Source organism: Etheostoma spectabile, chromosome 6 (assembly GCF_008692095.1).
Source record: "Etheostoma spectabile isolate EspeVRDwgs_2016 chromosome 6, UIUC_Espe_1.0, whole genome shotgun sequence".
Lineage (NCBI taxonomy): Eukaryota > Metazoa > Chordata > Actinopteri > Perciformes > Percidae > Etheostoma > Etheostoma spectabile.
Genome location: NC_045738.1, coordinates 17,453,997 through 17,463,741, shown reverse-complemented (window position 1 = coordinate 17,463,741; position 9,745 = coordinate 17,453,997). Strand labels below are relative to the sequence as shown.

Below are 9,745 nucleotides of genomic sequence, written 5' to 3'. Positions count from 1 at the left end.
TACATACATACATACATACATACATACATACATACAATAAGTATACTGTTGAAAACCCAGAAACAAATAAGCTTATACTTTAGATTTTAAGAGAGATAAACCCTGAAGATGCCATTGACAGAAACCGGAACCACTGTGAGTAAGTTGGGTTGATTTTACTGGGATAAAAACATGTTACAGTTCAACTCCACAAAAATACTTTTAGGATTATTTGCCAGGCAAGCAGCTGTGGGTTTTGTCTATTGGTGAAAGTCCAGATTAAAGCTTTTGTTATGTGGTTTTGTAGCTCCGTTGCTCAGGGAGAGGATTACTTATTTTCATCAATAGTGAGTGAACCATATCAGATCACATGCATTATTGTGGATTTTTGTTAGTCATTTTTTGACAAAGGCTACCCCAATTTTGTGCACTTTAAAAGCGATCCATCCGGTCCCCTAACAAATCAGAAATTAGGTTTTTCTTTTCTTTTACATTTGTATTTTATCTCAACAATCATGTTTTTTAAAAATCTTGTTACAAGAAGGAGGTTAAGTTTGAATACACTCAATACTGCTGCCTATGGGATAGAACAGAATAGAAACTACGTTGTGTGCATATTTGGAAATATGTGTACATCCTCCCTGTCATTAGCCATGCTAGCAGTACTTCTCTGGGGATGCCACTGTCGGTCAGTCGGCCGGTCCAACACGGAAATAGCTCAACAGCTATGGGATGGATTATACAAACTTTTGTGCAGACATTCAAGGTTTCCATTGTGTGAAATGTCTCAACAACTGTTGGATGGATTGTCATTTGATTTTGTTCAGACATTCATGTTCACAGATAAATTCTAATCACTTCGATGTTTGCTTAAGTTTTCCTTTAGCGCCGTTATCGAAATTTTTGTATTTGTCCAGTATAATGGCATTCCCATCACCCTCAGCTGTACTTTGTCTGTGTATTGTCATCACAGGTATGATAGCATGCTGATGTTAGCATTTGGCTACAAGTACAGCTGCACAGAGCTGCTAGCGTGGCTGTAGACTCTTAGTCTTCATAAGCTTAAGTTAAGTAAACTTTATTATCCCCGCTGAAGGCAATTTGTTTTACAGCTAGCTGAGAATAAAAGACAGCATTACACACACAACATAATATGCACACACTTTAAGCAAAATAAGCATATAAAACATATACAAGACATTATCAGAAATTATAATTTATAGAAGCCTTTATGTGTGCAAACAAGATGCTTTATTAGTAAAGTCAGAACCATTACATTCATCAGCAAGACTTCTTAAATATTTATTCTTGGCGGTTCTTGGCATTCTGCAGCAGATCTCAGTGGGGCACCTGTCAAATGAGACATAAAATATCAACAAAATTGTTTTTTTTAATAAGGGGAACCAAATAAATATCAGTGAGGACACGTGAGTAAACTGAACAAGCTTACAGACTTTACTTTTTTACTAGCTGAAACTAAATGGCATGGTAATCATTCTCACTTACTGTGGACTGGTGTAGCCGGTGGTCTGGTCTACGTCTCACACAGGCATACGGCGTTTACCCACTAGGAAAGCTCCAGGATTTCCGTATACCTTAACAATGTGCAATGATAAATACCGACATAGTTAGAGTAATGTGACAGCGAAATGAACAACGCTGCAGAACATGCCGAGAGACTTTTCTCATCTTTTATCGACCTCCATCTTACTGGGCGCGCTGCACAGTGTGTGCGTGGCAAGATAGACTGACGGTAAAAATAAAAAAATGTATGTATGTGTATACACACCTCAACAAATTAGACCACACCAATTTGTAACCAATTCATTTACTGCACACTCCTATCCTTTGTTTTCACCCTATACTGTATTTGAATTAAAAAATAATGATATTTGTTTACCAGCCTTTCACAGCAATAGGATACAACATCTGAATAATTAGATGTGAATAACCGCTTCTCCCAACAAACAGGAATGGAACCATCTTGCAGCATCTGGAAACCGCATTGTTGCGTTTTTTACTGTCTGTGTGCAGCAGACTGCTGCTCGAGCATCAGCGTTGAGCAGAGTAATGGGTCCATAGGAGGACAGGAATGAGTCGGGGCCACGGCATGCTGGAGGCCCAGCAGTCTTCCTCATTCTCTTGTGCAGTGTTGCACAAGCCTGCTGAGAGTACAGTGCCATTACAGCTCTCACAAACATGTGGAGACAGGGGCTCCTCATTTAGCCAAACGATCACTTCGCTCCGAAGCTGCGATGAGATGCCGAAGCCCGCAGAGAGCAGGAAGTGTTTGAGGAGTTATTCAAACATTTGCAAAGCCAATAACTCCACTAAATCTACCAGGATGCCTCATATTTACATTTGATTCTCTGAACCCTCCCTCCACAAAGACAATAACATGGCAGCATCTTAAAAAAAAATTATCCCTAAATAACATAACGGCATCCTCTCTGAATCTCGGTTGGTGTCAGGTTTAGACATTAAGCATAGTGGGTTATAGATGGGACTTTATTAAATGTAATTGCGCTGATGATGGTGAAAGTGTTCCGCAGGCATTATGGAGAAAATTGCAGATATTATAAAATAAAGAAAAGTGTCTATTAAAGGTGTGAGGCCATGTAGCAGCCGATCCCCCACAGGAGATTGTCTTTAGATGCTCTTCAAGTGCTTGTTTTGATTTGCTCTCAACAGAGACCACTGGTTCTCTCATTACCTTGTTCACCCAAAGTCAGTGTACCAAACAACATGTCGGAGCCTTGATATCAACTAACTGAAGCAACATAGAAACACAGTCTTTTGACTTGTCTTGTGACTGTTTTCTTTATTGAGCAGCAGAACGTACTGTTATATTTCATCTCAGCTCTACTTGTCTACAGTCAGAAGCATAAAGACAACATAGTTTGTTATCTACAACTTGATAACTGTATACTGGGGAAAAGTAAAAATTGCAATTGCAACAATCCTCACCCTTTATTGTTCCCTTTTGTGTTCTACTGTGTTGTCTGCCATGACAGCCAAAAACTAAACACTTTCATTTTTGTAATAGAAGCACATCTAAGCTACACAATTAGGGTAGATTGACTTCAACATCATTATTAGACACGTAAATGTTTTTGGTGTAGATCATTACTTAATGTGCTATTTGTGTGGATTTTTTGGGGGAATTTACACATGAGAAAACAAAGAAAGTCATTGGTCGTGATCAGTACCTGCCAAAGACTGTATTATGGTCACAATGTCCAAGCCAGTGTTGTTTATGGTTACAATGGAGCTGTGCTAAGCTAAAATCTGAAGAAGGAAAGTTGTGTTTTGCATACGGTTTCATACGATATCATTTAGGTCCCTGTTGATGGGAAAACATTGGCCTGTTACAGGGTGAAGCCTGGTTGAAATTGAGCGATGTTACACATTGTGAGTCTATTGATGACTACAACTATTACCAATGAGGGTGTTAGACCTGTGCTGAATCTGATTGTCTTAACCAGTAAATTCAAAGGAACAAAGCGTGTAGAGCCAGCAGGGTTGTGTCTGTTAGAACTTAGGTCGAAGTGAAAAAAAAAAACCTTCTTATACCCAAACTGAACTGGGTCTCAAAGTGTGATGTGCTGTTGCACATTTTTTTAAGTTGTTGTTTTAGTTGTTTTGTGTTCTGTGCTGTGTTAAGTTATTTCTCTCTCACTTCATTTTCAATCTCTGTGTTCTTTTTTCCTCATCTTTCTGTGACACGGCAAATGTATTATACTGTGCCCCAGATTTCCCAATACACTTACAGCGCAGTAAGTTCCTTTATTAATACTACACTATGTTTCTATAATTAATCTCTTAGAAAGACAAAAGGACATGCGTTTGTTCCTAAAAAAAGATCAGCTTTTGTAAATTTACATCCATCAGCACTGATAAATGCATGGATTGGAGTTGTGAGTCATTTGGAGCTCTGCCTCTGACGGTGAACGATGGGCTATGCGAAGCGGGAAAAAAAGATTGAGTTTGCAATGTTGGTGATCTACAGTAAGAATGTAGTATATTATGCAGTAATATAGTCCCTCATCAACTTAAAGGAAAAGTTCAACATTTAAGGAAATATGCTTATTCAAAGATTGATACCACTGTCGGTACACGATCTATACTGCCTGCATGATCCGATATGCGCACACGCATAAATACGTAGTAGAACATGGGATAGTTTCCCTACACTATTTGAATCATTTACGCATTAAAACACTTGACGACCAGGACGCACAACTGGCAGCATTTACATTTCATGTTATTCATTATGCAGTTCAGGGTAGGTCTGTTTTATAAAGCTTTTTAAATGAAGTACTTATTGTCACTGTTCCAAAACCGCATATCGGTGTCCGTGTCCTATGCCTTGGCGACATTGTTATTTTTGTAACATGTAGTGTTGGCATGTTGTGATGTTTTTAAATGTAGCTTATGCTATGCATTACGAGGTGTTTACGTGGTTGTCACTCCCCAATGTAAGTCGAGTGCAGATTTGAGTCACGCATGCTCAGATTTAAACGGTTTACGGCATAACTTGTCACACTGAAATTTGTGAAATCCATGAAATAATAACATTTTCTCATTACAAACAATAACAGAAGATGGAAATCATTTCAAAAACGTTTCAGCTATCTATGATTTTTTAATTGCTAACGTTAGCTCAAAACACCATTACACTGACAACCATTGTTGTGTTTGATTGCTAACTTGTAGCTAAGCTAGCAGTCATTTCAAAAATGTTTTAGCAATCTATGATTGTTTGATTACTAACGTTAGCTCAAAACACCATTCACCTGACAGCCTTTGTTGTGTTTGATTGCTAACTTGTAGCCAGCAGTGAACAAACTTTGTTAAGTTGACCCATTTTTACTTTATTGACATTACGGAAGTTTCTCATTAGCATCTTGTATGCTACTTGGCGCAAAGTGACTCACATCTTTGCTTATCGCAAACTGACGGCAGCCGGCTAACTAAGCTTATCACAAAGACTGGAAACAGCAGGAACAGTTAGCCTGGCTCTGTCCAAAGGTAATACAATCTGCATACCAGCTTCTTTAAAGCTTAATAACTTGCATGATATATCTGGTTTGTTTAATACATGCAAAAACCAGTGTGTAAAAATTACAATTGTTTTGGGTTTTTCGGCTAGGAAGAAGCCAAAAAAATAACTTCTTGAACTGGTAACCTGTTAGTATTCAAAAAGTTACCTCAGGATATTATATAGTATCATTTGAACAGTTGCAATTATTTGTCTCGTTGAGATTGGTGCAGAAACATCATCACAGCGTTTATAACTGTCAGCAAGGCAGAGAAAACCATACAGTAGCATCAGCTTATATGTATCACACCACAACATTTCACCCTCCACATCTAATCAGTGTGTGTGTGTGTGTGTGTGTGTACAGGCAGCATGACGGGGTGCGGACGCAGCTGCAGAGGAGGTACGGTTGGGTCTCCAGCAGTATGTTGGACCACTGCACCAAGTAACACTTACAGACTGCTGGTTAGTTTCAGCAACTGGACAACATCAATATGAGGGAAGAGGAAAAACAGCCAGTGAGTTCTGCATCCTTTCCACCATTATAATGATGCCTTCCAACATGGCGGCTGTGAAGCGGCGAGAACTGGAATAAAAAAACACCTATTAGGCTAGTAATTGCAGCACGATTAGCAGACGTGCCGTTTGGCATGGTTTTAGGCTTTTCTGCAGAGTTTGGAAGAAATACACCTACTGGTGCCTCCTGATACAATAGAGCTGCCTGGGCGGCCATACATCCTGCATGTCTTACTCCCTTTTCCACTCTCTTTCTCTCTCTTTTCACCCACCCCCGTGGGTCTCTCCCTCTATCAATCCTTCCCCCTCCTCTGCCTGTCTGGACTGGGACCAGCTGGCTTCATTAGGGGTCTCCTCCATTCCACATTGCCTGGTTTTGTCTGTTGCACATTTTTCGACTGTTTTATCTTAAGCGCTGTCCATCCCTGGACCCTCATACATATTTTCTTGGCATTTCTGCAGCCACACTACTGGCTTCTAATGAAACAATCCATGTGTCCATTGTACGGCTTTTCTTTTTTTAATTAATCTTTGTGTCTGCCACGTCCTTTTTTTTTTTCGATTTTTGGATCCTCATTGTTTGCAATTTTAATGGCTTGAGAGAACTGCTGTTGGATTTTCAGGCACTAGTTTGAAAAATATCCAAAGTCAACTTGCGCACTTCTCAACTTTTATGTTCGTTCATCATCAAAGGATGGAGTTCAAACTCATCTCATTGTTATAATTATCCTAGAAAAATATAGTTTATAATGCCCTTCTTTATCAACTAACTTTTCAAAAATTCTCTCTTAATCCACAAAAGTCTCTTAAAAGCTCCTGATCCAACTGAGAAGCCAAACAGTATTTTCTGTCACTGTGTTCTGTTTGATTGCGCTCTCTGGTTGGATGACATCCTTCTTTGATAGATACACCAGTGACTTACTCACCCTGCTTTTTCCAGTTTGTCATTATTTGGTTTGGAGGGATAACAGGACTGGTGACTAGACTGCAGATGGTTCTGTTGATTGTTTCTTGATAGGGTAAGGTTGATAGGCAGATGGCACGGGGAATGACTATGCGTTAAATGGGCAGAAAGCAGCAAAGGCTAAGAAGTTTTCACCGGAGAAGCCTAAAGTGTAATTTTGGAGAATTTCTTGTAAAACTCGGGCTGACAAAGTAAACACCAACAGAACTCAAGAGCACTAGGATGCACTCCTGCCCTTAGGCCCAAACACCCCAAACTCAGACTTCTTCTCATACATTATTACTGATATGCTGATGCTCTTTTGACATCATTAAATTTGGACATTTATTTGCACTTAGATGATGCAAGTGAGGTGAAAATATGGATGCCACTAGGGTTATAGGCAGAAGTCCTGGGATTGGCCCACCATGTCAGAATGCTATGTTTGGGAGTTAACGCTTTTGCAAAGTGCTGTACCCGTGTCACATTCTCATTAGGGGCTGAGCCCCCCTGAAGGTCTGATCCTAGAATCGCCCCTGATTAAAATGTCAAAATATTCAGACAACTGTTCTATGTTTTATAATCCTGAGTCAAATCATAACAACCGAAAATACATACAGTAGGTATTTAGTTTAATGCTGAATTGCAATTACTGTACAGGGGTTTGAACATGACTTTACAAAAGCTAATTACCAGAACAAACGTATCTGTATTGAACACTTCTGTCAGGTCAAACAACAAAACTATAACATTTAAAATAAGATTTACTGTCTTGTGCCTTCTAAAACAATGGATTTCTCTCTGTATGGATCTTTTGTTTGTGTTGCTTCTTGCATGAGGCTGCCTGGTGGAAAGATTTAATCTGATTCTTTATTTATGGGGTGTCATTATTTATTTATTTGATTATTTTGTAAATTATTTATCTATTGAATTATTAATTCTTCTTCATGACTTTTCCTTACATTATTCATGACTTAATTTGAGATTATTGCATCAAGATGCGGCATTGTTGCAGTGTTGGGTCGCCTTTTCACATCGAGTCAGACACGGATATTAAATCTACCTCTCAGGCTATTTTTTGTGTGAAGTGAAAGAAGTGGAAAAATGATCCTGAAAGCTCGCTATTAACATACAAACTGTCGTCATGCCAGAAAGAGGAAAAATGATTATTCTCGTGACAAACACTAAATCACCCTTTGATTGATTGTCCTAAGACGAGAGCTGTAGTAGAAATGGCAGTTTGTTCTCCAGTTACAGTGATGGGTAAAGGTAAACATTGTGGAAGATGCAGGTTTTAGTTCATGTTTGCGACACTGGAGCTATAGCATCCCTCCTAACCTAGATGTGAATAGTTTAGAAAATAAAACAAGGCTCTTTTTCAAATGCCAGAAATCAGAGCTGGCAATTTAATGAATGTTTTTGACGTTTGTGTCTCTAGTTTTGGTCTGTGAAATGGTTCCTGCTGCAGAGTTTGGAGTCGGATGTTCAGCACAACATCATGAAGTGACAATGATGTATTACATGCAGTGGTGAAAAGTAACTACTGTAAGTAGATTTACTCAAGTACTTGTATTTTACTTGAGTCTTTTCTTTTTATGGCTCTTTCTCTTGCTACATTTAGTAAAAATATTGTGCGTTTTACACCACTACATTCATCTGACAACTTTAGTTACTAGTTACTTTACAAATAAAGATGTGTGCACACAAAACACATGTATATTATAGACTATAATGGTTTTATCATAAATAAAACTACCCAACAATATCCAGGCCTACAAGTACAGATGAAATTATTACACTTTGACAAAACGGTTTTCATCGTTTCCAGTTTGTAAAATGTGAGGATGTTTCTGCATTGAGTAGTTTTACTTTTATTACGTTAAGTACATTTTCCTGACGATTTTCAATGCAGGACTTTTTCTTGTAATATAGTATTTTTATAGTGTGGTACTTTTGCTTGAGTAAAGGGTCTAAATACTTTTTCCACCACAAATACAGTCTCTCAACATAACTGTATAACAGACACAACTTCTTATAGTTTTACTTGCACACAATCATTTTTATAATGTCTTAATATTTACCTCAAGTTAACCTATTCTTAACTTTACCTGAACCTCAACTCTAAGGTGTTTTACTTAGAACGTAACCTTTTTTCCCTATTTTTCGATTAAGGTAAAAAAATATATATTTGTTCACCCTGTCGGTCAATGTCATATATATATATATATATAAAAAAAAAAAAATCCCCCTCTCACCCCTTGTGGGGTGGTATGTGTCATCCTCAAGCTCGGGTCCTTGGGTCCTATATATATATATATATATATATGATATATATATATATATATATGTGCATACACTTGTATGCACATATATATATATATCACTTGTACCAGTCTATGTAGGATTGTGCTATTCATTCAAATGAAAATGTTCTCAATGTCTCGAGCAACATTTTACACACTTTTCCCCAAATGTTAGCTTGACATTTTTGGCATCTTCTCAACTAATTTGAAACACATTTTTTTGTGAGTTTGAACAAACTTTTGGTTTTACAGCAGGTGTTTGCAACAAGTGGATCATCAGGGCACTGTGAAGTTTGAAATGTCAAAAAGGAAAAAGAGATATTCATTCATGTTTTATGAACATGTTTGTCACATTTGTGTCCACAAAACTGAATTTTATTTAGAGTTTGTACTCACCTCATGAAACTGTATTACGTAAGCTCATTTGATAAAAGAGGCAGTCCTTAAAACACTCTTGACTAAACCAACCTGGATTAAAATCGAAGATGTTACAAATATAATGATCTTATCACTAATTCACTAACTGTATTCACTCTCTATATCCATTAACGGTTTGCTTCTGTTCTATTTACATGTAAATGTCTAATCTGCCTTCACCACAACATTACTCATGCAGTGTATATATATAGATATTTATATATCTATATATAAATTCTCTACAGCAGTTTATTTAATCCACAGCTGAAACAATGATAATAATTGAGTCATATTGGATACCATGTGTACGGTATTTTAGAAGCATCACTGAAATAGGAATGTAGCAACTTTTCACACTTACTCTCGTCCCTATTAGTTACTTTTAATCTGAAGAATATGAAAGTGTGTTCCAGTGTTGCATCCATTGTGAGTCATTGTTGAGAACAGCATAAGCTAAAGGCCTTAAAAATGTAAATATGCTATATGAGTGCATGCTGTTTAAAAAAGGAAATCAATTTTGCTTGCTTCTTATGTAAATGTAAATAA

The 9,745-nt window shown here is 37.6% G+C and overlaps 1 long non-coding RNA gene across 1 annotated transcript in view; it reads right to left on the bottom strand.

The window, feature by feature from the left end:
• The window catches only part of LOC116691758 (uncharacterized), a 22,205-nt gene extending 17,754 nt beyond the window's left edge, over positions 1-4,451 (bottom strand). The window contains exon 1 of the long non-coding RNA XR_004332545.1: positions 4,223-4,451. This is a non-coding gene — a long non-coding RNA (uncharacterized LOC116691758). The remainder of the gene's footprint in view (positions 1-4,222) is intronic.
• Positions 4,452-9,745: the final 5,294 nt, after the last annotated feature.